The sequence below is a fragment of the Ambystoma mexicanum genome, chromosome 6p, assembly GCF_040938575.1.
Source record: "Ambystoma mexicanum isolate Mex_15411 chromosome 6p, UKY_AmexF1_1, whole genome shotgun sequence".
In the NCBI taxonomy this organism is placed as follows: Eukaryota; Metazoa; Chordata; class Amphibia; order Caudata; family Ambystomatidae; genus Ambystoma; species Ambystoma mexicanum.
Genome location: NC_090935.1, coordinates 807,126,913 through 807,147,697, shown reverse-complemented (window position 1 = coordinate 807,147,697; position 20,785 = coordinate 807,126,913).

Here is a 20,785-nt window from a genome sequence, read left to right as displayed (position 1 = left end):
GCACTCAGTCCATCAAATCTTGCTGGCACGAACCGTTGGGATATTTCTAACAGTTGTGAAAAATGGCCACACCCAGGACTCCCTCTGATATGCACAGGAGTGAAGCAGGTGCTCTCTCCTGGATAGCCAGATTGAGAATGAGGAAAAGTAATGGGTGGGTCCCTTCAGAGGAACTGTCATGCTGTCTGCGGACTACTGAGTGGCAAAAAGGCCTTGAAAAGTTCTAAAAAGTTGCCAAATCAACTAAGAATGAGTCTGGGAGCTGTGCCAGGGGGACATTTCTGCTTGAAACACCCCAGATTGCCTGGAAAAGCTTTTTTAAAGTGTCCACGGTCATGGACACCATTCACAAACACCCCAATCATGCTGCATGGGTGCGGTCACATGATGACATCCGGGGGCATCCGTGGCCCTGACAGCTGTCTGCGGACACCTAGCAGGCAGAAATCGCATTGTGCATGCGCTGAAAGTCCGTAGAAGAGGCACAGTTCCATGGCTAATTAAAAGTGCATCACACGGAAACAGCCATGTCCAGAAACCGCGCCTGTCCGGGGGCACCTCCATTTTGAGTGCAGACACCCCAGACAGTCATAGTGTCAGCTGACTCATAGCCGGAGTTTAAAAGAAAATATCACAAAACAATATACTAAACATTTCCAGTACAAAAACTATATTTATTCAAGAAAGCGATGGGGTATCAGAATGGGAAACATAAATGGGAGAATCAGGAAGTGTTGTACAATAATTATATGGGGAGGAAGGGAGTGAGGTTTAATCAAAGCAGCTTTCATTAAAATGTTCAGAATTTGCTGGGAATGATTGCTGGGGACAAGGAGACAGGTGTAAGAAGGACAGTGATACAGAACATTTTTAATCGCATGATTTTTCACATACTGTAAAAGTTCTTTGGAATCATTACTAAGTTCCTCTAATTTCTTCATGATTTGATTATTTACAGTTGGGGATAGGGCTTCAGTTTGTGATTCTGGAGATTGGGTATAATTATACTGCTGCATGGTTTCTTCATGAAAACGATGTACTTTATGAAAAATAGAAATTATTATTTCAGTAAGGTGTACAAAATACATTATATGTTTACATTAAAATATCTATTGTATACCATTGGAGATGTAATCCACACTCATTTCTGCTTTTGGGAAGTTCTCCTCTAACCATTCAAGTGTGCTTGCCATTTCTGTGCGAAAAAAGGGCTTCTGTCTTATAACACATATTTATATAATGAGAGCTAATAAAAGAGAAACACATACAACACACTTACTATTTAGTGAGAATGTGTTGTCCAAACAGCACCTGGTCTTTCTCAATCTGTATGCAGAGTTCTAGTGAGGAGATTATATGAAGTGTACATTTATGGTTTGTGATTGGTGCATTCCATTGTAATGTATGTTGAATAAAAACATAATTATTATTTTTTAAGTGTTTGAACAAAACGGTATATTTGCATGTTGTAAACATTATTGGTGATTTTAGGTAAATCTGTTTGTTGGTTGCTGGGTACATCTTTTTTGGTTCTCCCCTATGAAGCTGAGCCTTGTAAATGTCGCCTGACATCCGTGAACTATCCTCTGTATGCAGACTCCATATTTTACATATTGAGGGGAGCATATAATATAAGGAACTTATAGAAGATTAAAGGGGCACTTGTAAATACCCATGAAATTCCCTGAAAAAACATTGTTAAAGGGACGTTATGGTTAAGATGCACTGACAAAAACCCATGAAATTCAAACTTGGTTAAAATGATGTTATGGTTACAAGTAAAACCGAAAAAAAACTTGAAAATCGATAGTTATGGTATGGTAAACAACCATAACTCACGCCACCGCTGTGCATGGCTTAGACTAACACCCATGACATCAGTGATGACATCACATATGCAATTAATTGTGATAAAAAGTCTCTAAAAGTGGTTGTGTTTAAAATGTTAGTAACAAGATGTGAAGGGTTATTGGGAAATCTATTGGGAGCTCTATCATTAATTACTTAATGTATTAAATAATCAACTCATATCAACACATCACAATATTGGATTGTTGTTGTTAATCCAGGAACCTATTCACACATACACACAGGGAATGGCTGCAGCATGCACTAAAGAAGTAGAACATTTTTAATTTCGTAATTTTGGATAGTAAAATAATGAATGGTATCTTGTAAGAGTTGTCATTAATGATGAACATGGAATACGTTGCTAACGTGTTAGTATAAACAATAAACATCAAAACCTACAATGCATACAAATCTGAGGCACACACAAGGAAACTTAAGTAAGGAGGAAAGAAAGAACACCACCGAAAAGTGGCAGTAATATTAGACTTCATCATGATTTACACAAATGATTTGTTTATTTGAGGCTTGCTTATTTCGCCATATATGTGTACCATCAAATCCTAAGGAAAGTGCTTTAACTGCATAAAAGAAGGTTAGAGTGAACATATGTAACACATATTAATTTGTAAAATGATGTCTATCAGTGAGCAAAACTATGTGGCCTAGATATGTCAATGAACAAAAAGAAGTAACCCCGATTTTTTATGTCATCGGCAATGTGATCAATTACATAACGTTCCTTTACCAACGTTTTTTCAGTGAATATATATATATATATAGGCTAAAATCAAATCTGTATGGCATTTCAGAAAATAACTTTCGAATCCTTACATGAAAAAATCTAAAAATATTACCCAGTAATATTTCAAGACAGCCGCCTTTGCATTTCAGAATTGTACATTAACTGCTTCATAGTTTAAACATTTTTTTACTTTCATTGCATTTTTAGCAGCTTTTAACATCAGGTTTTCTCAAACCAAAAAAAAGATTCTGCCCAAAAATCTCAAAATTGGCCATCATTTTAGTTGCAGCTACCTAGATTTCATCTGGTATTGATGCACTGAAGAATCACTCAAAATCGACATATCCAATTTTCAGATATTTCTGATTCAAGATGTATCTATAGAATATTATTGCACAACGAAAACAATGTTTTTCACTCAAAAAATACAAAGTACAAACTATACCCAAACCATACGCCCAGGTACCAAGCCAACCATACACACAGCAGCCAATTTTGAGAAAACAATTTAGCATTCATCTATATATGATGCAAGCACAAAAAAACAATAACAATTTGGTACACAAATATACAAACAACGTACGCCAACCATATAAACCACAGGCAAACCATACCCATATACCCTAACTGTGTATACAGTGGCAGAACAACACATATCATATCACACACACCACCACTGCGGACACATTGCAACATCCACTACTTGCCATCAATAAAACCTAGAAGACATTAAAGAATAATATGCAGCCAACATTAACATGAACACACACACCATATGTGCTCACACCACTGCACCCACAGTACAGCATACACTAGACACCATATATTAGCACACATAATATACACACAAGCAGCCACTGCGTACACTTTAGAACATACACTACACACCATTTATAAAACCTGCAAGACAGTACACAAACAATGAACAGACATACTATATGCACACACCCCCACTGCATACACATGCAAGATAGTAAAGCAACAACATGAATACATGATCATAAACACAAACAACATACACATAAATATGATAAACACACGTTACACACATACACCCCCCCGCTCTGCACACATTACAACATACACTAAAGTAATTAAATACTTTACAATGTAAGTGACAGCACGCAGCCAACATTATAATGAACACACACAACATGTACACTCACCCCCCTGCGTACACCTCGCCCCACTACATCCATGTTACAAAATACACTAAAGCAAGGAAATACATAACAACTTATTTTTAAAATAAAATGGTGTAGACAGTAAAGCAGCCGACATTACAATACAACAAAAGTGAAGAAGCCTATGACCACAATATAATATGCAGTCCTTGAATAATATTGGCTAAAAATAAACTATTACCCCAATTGGTTAAATGTACTCCATCAACTCGAAAAAATTGTTGGAATTCGACTTTTTATGTTGTGGTAAAAAATAAAATGTTGTCCATATCAACAACAAATCTATATATAAATTTATTTACAGTTATTCTCACATGATTAATGTTCCGATTATTATATTCACACACACCTACATACATCTATACATACTATCTCTTTTAGAACACTTACTTGTTCCATTTTCTGTATAAACTTTAATAGAAACGTTTCTAACGTAAACACTTCTATTCCCCATATGCGCATGAAAAACAAGCACATGCGTACTGTAAAATACAGAACACTATGCATATGTGCATGAGGAAAGTAAACTAGAATTCATTTGCTTTATAAGTGCATACGAAAATTACATGACATACATAATCACCAGCAAATGTGCAATCTAAATTACGTATATAACACTACACATATGCCCATGTTAAACCGTACAAAATAAATACAAATAACAAAACATGCAAAAATACACACATTTGCTTATACACTTACCTGTTCATTCATTTTACACTGACACTGCACTCAATTAACTAAACCACTACCGAAATGTCTGTGCAAAGGTGTGTGCATTAATTCACTGTCATTACTCTGCATCATATGCTCATGGAAACAAGCACATTTGCAACATTACAAAAATATTGTGCGCAACTTCACTATCATTACTCTGCACCATATAAGATTGTACAAACAACAAGCTCAGCATAATGTTAATTACACCCATGTTGCAGATGCATATAATGGGTGAATCATGGAATCTGTGCGCCGAAAAGCAGGGATTTGTGCGCCATTCTGCCCGCAAATCTCTGTTTAACAAATGGGGATTTGCGGGCAGAATGGTGCACAAATCCCGGTTTTTCGGCGCAAAAATTCCATGAACCAGCCCCATAATGAATTAGTCACAATCAGTTAAAACACAATAATAATAATAATAATATATAAATGAACAATACACCACTACAAACAATACATTCACAACACATTTGCTTTTCAAATTACCCATAACACATTTAATATTACTATGTAAGCCTTTTTACTTCAACTACACACATGCCAATAATAAGTGTGCATGCTTCATGTAAACTACAGCAATGTTGCTAAAGTAATCTCCACTAAAAATACAGAAACACTCAGCCGATTTTGTTTCACAACAAAAACACATGCCATATATGCTTTCAGCCATGACTATTAACATTAGTTACATTTCGATTGAAGACCCAGGTGGATGCGAAGTAGGTATCCTTTAAACTTTTCAAATAGTTTAGCATATCCACCCAGTAGAACTATTCATATTTTGCAAAAGTAAATGTATGCCTGTTTCCTTTCATAAATTAAATGTATGCTTCTTTCTTTTCAGCAAATTTAAAAATGTCAATGTCTTTTGATGTTTTCTCAACAGAGACAGATAAATAAAAGATTTATTTCAAAATTAATTTATAAGAGAATAGAATAATTGCTTATATCTTACAAATGTTAAAATAAACAAGTTACCCATCCCATCAATTATTTAGCAATAAAGTGTTGCACTTAATATAAATTGCACATGGAAATATATACATATGTGTACCCCTAATAAATTCATAAACCCTTCCCATTATTATGACTCATACACATGTACATCTATGCATGCTATTAAGAAAATCAATAAGCCTTCCCTTTAATAGGAACTAGCATACCAAGGTATGTCTGTGTGTGGTATTGATCCATTAAGAAACCTCTTTCCCGTTATTATTTAGTCATCCAATGCATGCCCATGCATGCTCTTTACAGAATTCCAGAGGCAAATCCTTGAACTGCTCTGCTATTCTAAAAGCTTCTTCCTTCCTATGCCTGATGATAATCTTCAGATTATGAAAGCTTGCAAATAAATCACTTTGTTAGCCTAACTAAGGTATCATCTTGTTGTCTACTTTGGAGCAATACTTTTTATACTACCTACCATTGGCTAACAAGGTACAAGAAAACAAAGCTCAACTAATGTGTGTGTATATATATATATATATTCTGTGAAAAACTTTGTTAAAGGGACGTTATGGTTCCAAGTAAAACCGAAAAACCCTTGAAATTCGGCAGTTATGGTAAGCTTAGCAACCATAACTCGCGCCACCACCGTGCACTGCTAAGACTAACACCCAGGACATCAAAGTTGACATCACAAATGTCATTGATGACATCACTGATGACATCACATGTCTGGCTCACTATTTTTTCTTTTGCTGACATATCTAGGCCACATGGTTTTCTTCAGTAACAGTCAGAAACTAAGAATTATATTTTATTTGTAGACGTATCCTTCTAGTAGGTTCTTACAGTAATTCTCTTAGAGTACAGTCACATCATATGAAACATATACATATGGGAAAACACAAGCTTGAAAGACAGCAATCCTTTTTGTGCATAAAGATAATCACTAGACTTATGAGCACTTTCTGATAGTTCTGTTGTTTTTTTTATGGCTGTACTTTCCCTGTGGGTCCAATCACATCAAGTGATACATATACATAGGGTAAATAGCAGCTTTGAAACAGAGCAATCATTTATTTGCATGAAACTAATCAGCTAAGTTATGAGTTGTTTCTGCTACTACTTGTGCTTTTTTGCTAACTTCACTTTCCCTGTATGTACCCACATTGGTATGTGTTCTTGTGTCTTTGTATTTTGTCTATAGTAATGCAATTATGTAATACATGGGTTTTATTAGCTACTTATTACATATTTCACAGTACACAAAAATCTATTAAGAAAACAATTATCATTTCATTATTCAACATATTAACATTACCAATATCATACCTTCATCTTGTACGCTGCACACAATGTTATGTTTCTGTATGAGTAGCTTAGTATAGTAGATAGAACCCCATAATAGGATGCTATTTATATCAATGCATCGTTCAATGCACTTATTAGGGTATATTTCTTGCAATGATTCTTGACACTTTTTTCGCAACATAATAAGAATCCCTTCTACACATATTTCATGAGAAGTACATACACATGTGATGTCATCAGTGATGTCATCAATGACGTTTGTGATGTCATCTTTGATGTCCTGGGTGTTAGTCTTAGCAGTGCACGGTGGCGGCGCGAGTTATGGTTGCTTAGCCTACCATAACTGCCGAATTTCAAGGGTTTTTCGGTTTTACTTGGAACCATAACGTCCCTTTAACAAAGTTTTTTCACAGAATTTCATAGGTTTTTAGTAGCGCAACTTAACCATAACATCCCTTTAACAAAGTTTTTTTCACTGAATTTCATAGGTTTTTAGTAGCGCAACTTAACCATAACGTCCCTTTAACAACGTTTTTCACTGAATTTCATAGTTTTTTAGTAGCACAACTTAACAATAATGACTTTGACTTTATATACATGTCATATGGAACTGACTAGATCTCTTCTTATGAACTTGATGTCCGCGAACTTATTTAATGTTCGCGGACATGTTCGGAGAACAGTACCACCACCTAAAAACTCTGGGGAGGTATTTGTAATAGTTATATCATAACATAGGAACATTTAACAAATTCACAAAGCAGCACACATACAAAGTATATGTAGTAATACTTAAAAAATGTTACCCATATATGTAACACACTAACCATTCATGTAAATACAATATGTTTTAAAATGGAATATACCAAAAGAAGATAAAGTGGCTTCCCCCATAATTACCTCACAGACGCTCCACAACCAACAGCAAGACCAGACGTATACACTACTGATTACATATCTCACCAGACATAGTAAGTGCACTTCTTTTTACTCATATATTTATAAACTTTCTATATTAGAAAAAAAAACATATTACTTCTTTGTTTTCTCACAGAAATGTGTAGTACTCTGGACTGGCTAGAGGACCATTTCCCACGAGACGAAATGTTAGAAGATAGTCCACCTAATGGTACACACTTTACTGTATAAACCAATTGATAAATATTATTTTGTATACATTCAACATATACATTCTTTTTTTACAGACCCTACAAAAATTGCAACTTCCAAAGAAAAAGAAGTGGTGGATAACACTCTTGAACACATTACCCACAAAATGGACCAACTTATGGCAAATTTTATGGATTTAAAGAACTTTGTGGAAGATCACCTAAAACCACCAACAACATACCATTGTCCCACCTGTACTTGTCCCCCCTCACCATATCCCATTCATTTATCCCCAAACTCTCTCCATGGACCACAACGTTTTGATGAGATTTGCATCCCTTCTTCACCTGATCCCACTAATATTGAAAACCCTAATTCTCCTGTTTTTGTTTCCGTTTCTGCCCCACCTTCTCAGTCATAAATTGTTTATATATGTTAAATAAAGTTACTTTTTTATATTGTGTTGTAATTACTTTCAGTTCCTTGTAATAAAACCAATTTAGGTGTCCACGGACACCGCGGTTGTTCGGAAATGTTCGTAAAGAAACGAAAATGTAACTGTCCTGATGACACTACATCTGTCCGTAATGTTCTCATGAAAGTTCAAAATTTTCTAAGAACACTCGCAGTGTCCTGAAATGTTTGTAAAGAAACAAAAATTAAAGTGTTCTAAAGAACACTATATCTGTCCGTAATGTTCGCTATCAACTTAAAACTGTCCTAAGAACACAATTGGTGTCCTGAAATCTTCGTAAATAAACAAAATGATGTGTCCTGAACAACAGTACAACTGTTCGTAGTGTTCGCTACCCAATTGAAAGTGTTCTAAGAACACAATTGGTGTCCTGAAATGTTCGTACATAAACTAAATTACACGTGTCCTGAAGCACACTATATCTGTCCTTACTGTTCGCTACCAAGGTTAAACTGTTCTAAGAACACACGCGGTGTCCTGAAATATTCGTTTCACGTGTGACGCACTTTTAATTACTTCAGAACCCGAACAGTGTTCGTAGGACATCAATGCTCATGCGCTAACCAATCTCCATGCACTTGGTGTCCTGTGGACAGGCACTTCCTTCGCAGACTAGTTCGCAAACAGATCATATGACCGCGCCCACGCTCATCGTGTGTCCTGAAATGCGGACACTGTTCGTGTCCCCGAACAATTTAAAAGTACATTTTCAGTTAATCCATAATACTTTTCAATAAAATCTCACCATGCCACAAGTCCCACATAGCAATCTTGAGTTTCTATATACCTTTTGAAACTTTCCGATCCTTTTTTTGTGTTCGATCTGTCCGCGCACAGTGCGCATGTCCGCGGACCGCGCACAAGCACCCCTATAAAAGACCACGCCCAAGAGCTTATTCCCATTGTGTTTCTGGCTATTCTTCAGAACACAGTGATTTTTGCTGCCACCTGCAGACTACACCATCATCGACATGGCATCCTTGGCTGCTGAACTGCCACTTGGTGCTGCACCTGCTTCAGCACCACCACCATCCCCTCCACCACCACCACCTCCCCAAGGGCCTGAAGAGGGGAACAGGACTGAGGATGCAGAGGAGGAAGAAGAGGATGATGAGAATGAGGTAGAGGAAATCCCTACTACCCGCACTAGACGTGAGTCTTGGGTGTGGCGGTTATTTACCATTCATGGGAATGGTCCTAAGGCTTGTGCGAACCATGTTACCTGCAATGAGTGCAAAATGATACTCAGTCGCGGGAAGCACGGTAACTACAGCTTTGGGACCACTACTATGAAGCAACACCTGAGGTCATTTCACTCTGGGGCTATTCGCAGGGTTGTACCTTGCGAAGAACGTAGCAGGTTGATTTCCTCTACTTCATCCTCTGTTTCTGATCCTGTCACCACAAGGACCACCTCTGTGGGACAGCGTCTTTCTCAACCTGCCTCACAGGCCATACAGAATGCTGATGACCCTTACCTTTCGAGGGTCACAGTTGTATGTATGTACTGTGACACAGTACTCTGCAGGGGGGAGCGACTTCGGAGTGCTTTTGAGACTATCGTCTCAGAGCACGAGAAGACCTGCTCACTACCCAAATAAAACCCACTCTACATCTTCCTCTCTCAGCTCGCCCTTTCTTATCCCTGTGGTTGGTGTCCCCCCCTTTACCCTCCTTTACCCTCCTCTCCTAGTGTGTCGTGTCTGAAAAACCAAAAAAAATACAAAATTACAAAAATCAAAAAAAAATAAGGCTCTTTTCAGAGCCGCCTTTCCCAGTTAAAAAATAGAAGTGAAAATAAATGAAGCAGGGCTCTTTGTATTTTTTAGAAGTTCGCGGACAGTTCGCGAACATTAAAAAAATTGGGTTACTACTCCATCACAAACATTGTAATTTTCTCTGGAAAGAAGTGGTGGCTCTGAAAAGAGCCTTTGGGTGGTGTTCGTAAGTCAAAAATTGTAAATGCTTAACATCTACTTCAAAATCGTTGTTGTAATTCCAAAAAAGGTCGCAATGCATTTTGTAGATTTCTCAGAAAAATCTGATTGCCAGCATAAGTAAGATGGACTCCATCTCTGCGAAAAATGTATGTACTACAAAACATAATATTTTCATTGTGAAAAGAAGACATGCCAAAATCTCTTAGAAAGCCACAAACAGCCTTATTAACATTGCGCCTTGCTTTTTCCATTTGTGGACCAAATGAGGAAGAACGAAGCCACATTTGTCTCTGCGCAATCCGTGAAAATATCACTTGAGAATTAGGAAACATGTCCATAACCTTCCTCAGTCCTTCTTTCATAGCAAATTGCAAAAAAATTCCAGTCACATGCCCTAAACTGTTCCCTCCACAATGAATTACAATTATTTCTGGATGTTGCTCTGTCTCCAAAGTAGCACAGAGAGGTAGCAAGTCCAACCACTTCATTCCACGTACTCCATGCCAGTGTACTTCCACATGTGGGAATCCAAGATCTACAGCTACTCCACAGCTTTCTGCATGCACCTTCAACCAATGTATCCACGAATCTCCTAAAATCCAAACAATCTGTTTTCTGAAACACACAGCCATAGCTATCTTTTGTTCTCTCAGCAAAAAGAGTATCTCAGAAAATCTCTCCTGGCACAACACACCCACCAAACTTTCCTGACCAATCCCTTTCAGTGCTTATTCTCATTTGCATGACTTCTGAACCCAAAAATCCCCGGATGTAACTCCCGATGTCCGGGAACTACCGCCATGTCCGCGGACATATCGTAACATGAACAGCCCTTCTACCATTTCCACTACACTCTCTCTGCCATTCCCTCATTGGATGTACCTCAAAAATCACATGACCATGCACCAATCACATTCAAGACCTCTACATCTAACTGCATCATCATAGATCAGCACTGCAAATGTACTCTGAATCTCTCTGAGTACAAGTATCATATCATTGGCAAGCAGCATCTACCACAAATACTGTACAAGTCTTCAAGATTTCTACTTGCAGCTCCATGCATATCCATATGCATGAACACAAACTTCAGGTATGCATATTTTCTGTATAGTAGATGACATAGCTCTCAACCATTTTTGTTTTACAGGCGGGTGAAATCACCCGATTTTGTTTTTGGCGGGTGAGACGCCCATTGGAATGAATGGGCATGCAGGAGGCTTGGCGGGTGAGTCTGCCCTTTACAAGGCGTGTGACACCCGCCAAAAGCGTGTGAGTTGAGAGCTATGTTAGATGAACACATTTTCAAACAGACATTCTGTAAAATGAATTTAATGTACTTTTTTCAATTTCCTAAAATCAACTATCACTTATACACCTTTATATTTTTTACTTTCTTTATACACACACACTCAAATCATGTTAAACTAACATTTTTTAAATGAAATATATAGACTACATATATTCAAACAAAATTGCATGCAAACACAATCTATGTTTAAACCTTTATAAAAATACTTATACAATTTCATATTTTTTGTTTTTATTTATTTATTTACTTAATTACTTTATATTAGACATGACATTGAGGCGCTATTACCTAGAACAGTTTACTTACAGAAATAGTAGTATTCACTAATATATTATAAAATTCACAAGACATAGTAAAGATATTTTATTTTTGCTACAGTTAGTCATTCAATACAATTTGTTCATTAAGAACATATCACATGTACTGAACTGATGCAATGTATCTTATGTAAATAAATTAGTTTAATGGTTTTACAGAAGGCACTGAGGATTTCAATTAAAAAAATCAATATCTAAATTAAAAACAGTGCTATATACAAACAAAGTTACTAATTTGAAGCTTTTACAGTTGCAGTGAAGACCAGTTTCCTGAAAAGAAGCAGCCGAATTCGAAGAAGAAAGAAAAACTAAGAAGTTACCTGTTAATTTAAAAAAAAAAGTAAGTAAAATATCACCGTAATATTTATATTATTAATCAAATATACTATAACATTAATACAGCTATTTTGGTTTCTTAAAATAGAAATTTTGTACCATTTTGTCCAAAAATTTCCATGTCGTAAACATCGTTTTACAACCAGAATGGCCCACAAATTTCTATTTTGGACACACAAATTAGCCAACTGAACCACTACAATTTTCATATTATAGAACAAACAACTGTTTTAATTGTATACATTAGATTTACTATTTGTACTTTTCCACACCACTAGCTTACTTTTTTTTTGTCATCTGAACCCCAGTTTAGTGACACATAAATTCAAGAATACCTATCTCTACTAGTTTTAGTTCCCAATACACAATCACACACCATTACATACATCTTTATCATCTTACTCAAACACTCATGCACACAGCACACATACATTCCAGAACACCCCAACCCATATCTTCTTTATTTTTTCAACAGAACCTAAAGAATGCCTACCAAAAGACAACTCTGATGAAAGTAACGCAAAATTAGAGTAAATGAAAATAAAGGAGTCCAACATAAGCATCCATCTCTAGCAGAATTTGTTTCAAGTACAACTTTGCTTCCTCTATCAAAATGTAAAACAAACCAAAAAACAATTAACAGAAAATCAGCTATCAGTACAGATAAAACTACTTCTTCAAATTGTAATATAGTGCAAAGTAAGCATACCAAGAAAAGTATTTTAGCCAAAATATACCGTCACAAAGTCCTTCAAAATCTTATAAAAACAGGAGAGAAATCAGGTTCAAAGCTTAAAACCTACCGTAGGAAATTAATCTTAGAAGCATTGATGGACAGTGCAATTCTTCTCAAAAGAAATGTATTTATTTTACTGTTAAACAAAATGAAACCACTAACAAAACTAATAACTAAATTACAAAAAAGACTTCTCAATAAGCGAAATGTCAACAGAAAGAACTTCTTAAGTATCTGCGGAGGTGAATGGAATCACACTACGAGCACAGAACCATATTTTAATGAAGAAGCGTACAAACAAAAGCAAATAAATACAATTGCCATAAATAGCAGTGGTCGAGGTTATGAAAAAGTGAATAATACCATAATGGAACAAGAAGTACTCCTTATAAAAAGATGCCCTGAAAACTTAGAATTACCCCTCCATTCAACTGAATCAGAACATCTAGTGTACAAATGGCCATGCACGTCAATGTGTAACATTCCCAAACAATGTTTCAAATCTTTACACCAATTCCTCAATAAATATGTAAAAAGCAAAGACAAAATCAAAATTAAATTACTGCAAAATATAGATACCTGTCCAGTGCGCAAGTACACAGGACTACAAGGACATTCATTGGCCTGCATTACAGGACCTACTTGTAAAACCACTTTCCATGATATCAAAAGGATATCAACACATCATTCAACTATAAGAAATCTAGTCTATAAACTGTACTATGCTAAAGGTCCTGCTTTAGCACTAGCAAAGTTAAATAACATCCTTCTACATGGTACAGCAAAAGACCTACTTGAAGAAATTCACTATATCCAGAAAAAATATTTTGGAAGTGAAAGCCATTTACAGAATGAAATAGCTTTAAACCAATTAAGCAACAATACTACACATGGCAACCTTTTGCTAAACACATACAAAAAAGAAATACTAAAATTTAAAAGTACATCAGCTGAAGTACCAAACCATGTATGTGTATGTTGCCGTAGAATATTTTATAAAAGTAACACAAAAACTGTGGACCTATCATACAAAATAGAAGACAATGAAGATTCAAAATGGTTTGAATTAGCTCTCTACCTTCTAGCAGAAAACAAATATGAAATAACTGAGCCCTTAATACTTTGCAGTTATTGCACTACAAAACTTGACAACAACCAAACTCCTTCACGTTCTATCACAAATAATTTGGAATTATACCCAGTACCAAAACCTCTACAACAACTTAATTTATATGAGAGCATCATAATTCAAACAGTACACCCATTTCAAGCAATAATACGCCTTCAACCAAAAACAGCAAAATTACCTCCCTCTGAATTGGTAAAAGGCATTTGTGGAAAAGTAGTTTATTTACCATTAAATCTAAAAGAAAATGTGCATACTCTAGGAGTGCAACGTCCAATGCAGCAATCTTTAATTATATTAGTAAATGGAGTACCTACAAAAGACAAAAAAGTATGGCAACAGCTGGTAGATTTATATAAAGTTAGACAAGCCTTCCAATATCTTAAAGAGAATAATGAATATTACAAAGAAATTAATATTGAAGAAAACTTGAAAGATACAACTGAAATAATTCAAGAAACACAAGAAGCTGGTCAATTTGAGCTACTAGATCCTGCTACAATATCAAATACTTTAGACCATTATACAATTCCTCCTTTGCACTATAATGACACTGTACAAGATGTACTAGAAACTTACCAAATGCGTCAAACAAAAGGATCGCCAATCAGTATATGGGAAAAAAGTATAGAAGCACATGCTTTTCCTCTACTCTTTCCTACTGGCAAAGGAGGAAGGTATGATGATAGACCTATTCAAATATCAGCTTCAGAATACCACTCATTACGGATGTATTCTGAAGATCCCAGATTTAGACAAAATGTGGAATACGTATTCCACCTACTCTTTGAAAGTGAACTAGCAACTTTATGTTACGGAGTTGCACACATATTAAAATCAGGATCACACTTTCAAAATATGACAGCTACACAATTATTAGAGAAAGTGCAACAAAAGGATGAGGTTTTACAATCAAATATTACTAATCTATTAGCAAATATGCGTGGTGCTAAAGAGTACTGGTTTCGACGTCATGGAGATGTACGTAGTATGATCAGAAACCTTGGCCCACCCACTTGGTTTGTTACATTAAGTTGTGCAGAATATGCATGGGAAGATTTACATGATTTCCTACGCATATCAAATAAAAACAAAACAAACATAGATATTCTACCACCTGGAGAACTTTGTTCTTTGGATCCTGTTAATGTTTCAAGATATTTTCACCATCGCTTCATTGCTATGCTACATTTTATTTGTAATAAAACTGTTCTTCCCCTGGGAGAAGTGCAACACTTCTTTTGGAGAAAAGAATACCAAGCCAGAGGAGCACCACATATCCACATGCTTTTATGGATTAAAGATGCTCCTAAATTTGGTCAAGACAGTGATGCCACTGTTTTACAGTTTATTGAAAAATATGTCACTTGTGAAATTCCATCAGAAGCCACAAATAGTGATCTTCATGCACACATTTTACAATTTCAAAGACACAAATGTGGAAAATATTGTCGTCGCAAATACAAAAACAAAGGCAAATACTACACCAAATGCCGATTTGGTTTCCCTAGACCAGTTACAAATACAGGTATAGTAAACAACCTCATGTCTTCAGTTAGACATACTGTTAAAGGAAAGTCACCTAAAAATACATATTACATAAAAAGAAAAGAAGAAGAAAAATATATCAATGATTATAATGCAATCATTGCCCACTTATGGAATGCAAACATAGATGTGCAGTACATTGCAGACAATTCTACTGCAGTTGCACGATATGTCACAGCATACTTAACTAAAGCAGAAAAAACAGAGCTCCAAGACCTCTGGAATGACCTGTCATCAGATAAAACAGTATCTCAGAAATTATACAGCTTGGGCATAAAAATGCTCACCCATAGAGAATGTGGATCTTATGAAGCAGCTGATCGTTTAACTGGTACTTCATTGTATGGTAAATCTGAAAATATAGTATGGCTAAGTCTTGGTCCAGCTAAATCTAGAAAAAGAGTTCTAAAATCATATGAAGATATAGAAACAATAGCCAAACATGATCCCAACAGCCAAGACATTTTAAAAAACAATTTATTGGACACATACTACCCAAACAGAAGTAATACTTTGGAAAACATGTGTCTATACCAAATAGCCCAAAACTACACATACAAAAATAATATGAAACCCGATGAAAAAAAAGGTAAATATAGAGTGACAGACTGTGAAGGCAGCTTAGTTAAACTCACTAAACCAAATTTAATTAATCATATCAAATTGTCATTGAAGACTCCTCAACATAAAGAAGTATATTACACGTCCCTGCTACAACTCTTCAAACCATGGAGAAAAGAAGAACAATTACTAGATAACTATGACTCATATGAGGATGCTTTCAAAGCAAATGAAAGCACTATAACTAATGTAAACTTTACACAGTACAAAACAATGTTGCACAATGAACAGCAACATGAAGAAGAACTCCAAGCCCAACTAGATAAGGATACTCCTGACAGTAGTCAACCTTCTGTAACAGGAAGCCAAGAACCACTTGGAGAACCACTAATAACAAATGAGGCAGAATTAGCTATGATAGAAGTAGAAAACACCATGTGTCAGTATGAAGATAAGGAAGACTTAACTATACTACAATCAAAACTAAACAATGAGCAAAGTAGCATTTTTCAAGAAGTAACAAAACAAATTGCACATGGTGTAAAACATGAAAATAAAGAATGTTCCTGCCATAAATATAAACCTATACTACTGTACGTCAGTGGTGAAGCTGGTTCTGGCAAAACATTCCTAATCAAAATCATTAGTAAGTTTCTTCAACAATTGACAAACAACAAACTGTCAGCTGTTGTCCCTGCCCCCACAGGTTTAGCTGCCTACAACATAGGTGGTGTTACATTACACCGATTACTACTATTACCAGTAGAACACCAGAACAAATTAGACTATTACAAACTTTCTGCAGAAGCTGCAATGGAATTACGCAGAGTATTGAAACAAATGAAAATGCTACTAATAGATGAAGTGAGCCTGGTCTCCAACCTGATGTTAGCTTTGATTCACCTCAGATTACAAGAAGTACTCAAAACAGACTATGAAGAGCTCTTTGCAGGAAAACACATTATTGTTTTTGGAGATCTGCTTCAATTAACACCAGTAAAAGGTGAACCTATTTTTAAAACATTAGGGCACAAACTCTGCCGTAAAACTGTTGGCAGCATTGGGAATGTCAACCTTTGGCAACATTTCCAATACAGAGAATTAACAGAAAACATGCGCCAATCTGCAGATCTAACTTATGCCAACATTTTTAAAAAGTTTGAGAGTTGGTATACTTTCTAAAGAAGCAGAAGCAACATTGAAAACCCGGCACATTAATGCACTTTATGGCGATAATGCATGTGCTACAGATGTTATGGAACAATTACCCCACAAAAATGTCAATTGTATGGCCTTAATGCCAACTCTTGCAAGCTGTTTTAAATTCAATGAAATCATGGTAAGTAAAGAAATGCAACCAATAATGGAAATTAGCGCCACAGACAAACTAGATGTACATGGTATGACACTACCCATGTGTGACCAAGCCACAACAAGACTAAATAATTTAGAAAAATCAATCTCAAAGACAGCAAGCTTAGAAAAGATATTAAAATTATCCTTAAATTGCAGAGGAATGCTTAAATGTAACCTTGACGTGGACCAAGGACTAGTTAATGGAGCACTGGGTACAGTTGTTGGCTTTCAAACATACCCACGTGACAACAAAATTCAGTTTGTCAATATACTCTTTGACAAACTTTCAGAAGTAAAACGGATAGGACGCTCAACAGCTAGATTCCTTCTCTTCAAAGATATGTATGTAAGCAGAGAACAATTTTCTCTAACTCTTGCATACGCAGTCACAATTCATAAATCACAAGGTCTTACCCTAGACAAAGCAATGATAGATATTGGTAATACAGTCTTTAAAGAAGGCATGAGCTACGTAGCACTATCACGCTTACGTACACTTGACGGTCTATTTCTAATCAACTTTGATGCAAGTAAAGTAAACGCTGATATTCCTTGCATTTTAGAATATAATAGACTTCGCTCACTATACACTCCCCATCTAAACACATATTCTGTTCCACAAAAACTAAAACGTTGTAAAAGAAAACTAAATCAAACAGAAATGCAACAGGACGTCACTGCAAATCCTCCAAAGAGAGTAAAAGAAACTAATACTTCATCAAGTACCACAAACAAAAAAGAATCAATTAGAGAAAGTAAACCAGGTACTTCTTTAAAGAAGGAAGACGAACTCCAAAAAAAGCAGTTAGATACAGAAATACCTGGACCATTTAAATTCTCAAATATAGTTGGTGTAAGTTGCTATGCAAATGTAGCAATGAATATTCTATTTCAATTACCACCACATGTTGACAACATTTACTCACACAGTACAGACCCATTGTGTTTGCAAATGTTAGTACTTCACAGAAATGCAGCAAACAATCCTGACAACACATATAGTGTTTTTGGAATAAGACGACAATTGGACTACTGTGCTGGAATGGTGAAATTCACTATAAACTCACAGGAAGATCCACAAGAATTTCTAATGTACTTATTACAAGTACTGGAAAATAAAAACATACCTATAAATGAAATCTTTCAGATTTCATACATGTGGAAACATACATGCACTCTCTGCAACAATGTGACACAAGAAGAAATCCCCAATGAACGCTTCATATATATATCAATACCAAATTGTGAATCCATTCCATTTCAGCGACTTGTACAAAATGCAAACCATGGTAGATTATGCTCTACCTGCAATTCAGATAATCACTCCACGTTAGTAATACAAACACATAGTAAATACGTAATACTAATGCTTCTACGTTACAATGCAGATGGTACCAAAAACAACTGCAAGCTGACTGGATTCACACATGGTCAAATATCACTTGGTAAGAAAACCTTCACAACAATAGGTATAATCTACCACGCAGGAGCCACAACCAATTCAGGGCACTACACTGCATACATAAAAAAGAAATGTGGATGGTTTGAATGTAATGATAGTACCATTACTCTAAAGCAGAGATTACCAGCAAATCTTACAAACGCTTATTTGATGTTCTTAAAACCAAAATTTGATAAATAAACTGTATTTAAACCTTTAAGTAAATTTGTGTTACAAAAATATAAACTGTTAGAATACTCCAAAAGCTATCTAACTGCTCAAAGATTCTACAACAACTAATCAGATAAATGAATACCACTCAATTAGACCAAAAAATACACAGTTAGAATACACCAATTGGTATCTAACTGTCCCAAAATTATAAATTTGTGTTAAAATAATATAAACTGTTAGAATACTCCAAAAGCTATCTAACAGCTCAAAGATTCTACAACAACTAATCAGATAAATGAATACCACTAATTAGGCCAAAAAATACACAGTTAGAATACACCAATTGGTATCTAACTGTCCCAAAATTTAACAATATCCAAATAGGTAAATCAAAACCACTAAAATATATTAAAAAAATAGACAGTTAGAATACGCCAATTGGTATCTAACTGCTCCAAAATTTTATAATATCAAAACAAATGAAGAATCTGTTACTGCTCCAAAAAAAATACAACAAAGCAAAGTATAAAGCATTAGCCAGAAACAACAAGTGAACACTGAAAACAAACAAACAAATAAACTGTAGCATAACAGAAAAAGGTTTTTTTTTTAATCCAACATGGATTTTTTTTTCTCCCACAGACCCAATGATTTTAGCAACAAATACAGAAACTGAGCAAATTGCACAGTACTCTGATTTGTACTCTACTAAATATGAGGGTCGAAAAAAAATAAAAGTATATTGCTTATACAATGCAATAAGTCATTACAAAATACTAATACTAACATGCTATTTTCTTTTATCACAGAAATGAAGAAGAAAAACATGGACTCCCATTACTAGACCAAACAGTAAGTATACAATAATAAGGACAACCATAGCAGCATATCATATCCATAGTATCTAATACCTTTGTTCCTTAAACATTTGTTTTTCACCCAAAGTTATATGCAAATATGAATGTGATATGCTGCGGTGGTTGTTGCCAGGGCATAGAGTCTTGGGTGCATGGCCATGCACCCATGACTCTATGCCCTGGCAACAACCACCGCAGCATATCACATTCATAGAGTCAAACATTTCAACTATGATCTATTGGAAACTTTTAATGTCCGCGAACAATGGAAGTGTTCTTAGAACACTTTGAACTTGACAGCGAACAATACGGACACCGTTTTCAGGACACCCCCTACGAACATTTCAGAACAACGCGATAGTTCTTACAACACTTTCAACTTAACAACGAACAATACGGACAGCGTCCTAAGGACACCCCCTACGAACATTCCAGGACACCGGGAGTGTTCTTAGAAGCGCCTTCAGAACACCACCATCTTGTTTATTTGCGAACATTTCAGGACACCGCGAGTGTTCTTAGGACACATTCAACTTGACAAAGAACAATACGGACAGCGTCCTCAGGACACCCCCTACGAACACTCCCCGGACACCGGGAGTGTTCTTAGAAGCGTCTTCAGAACACCACCATCTTGTTTATTTGCGAACATTTAAGGACACTGCGAGTGTTCTTAGGACACATTCAACTTGACAAAGAACAATACGGACAGCGTCCTCAGGACACCCCGTACGAACACT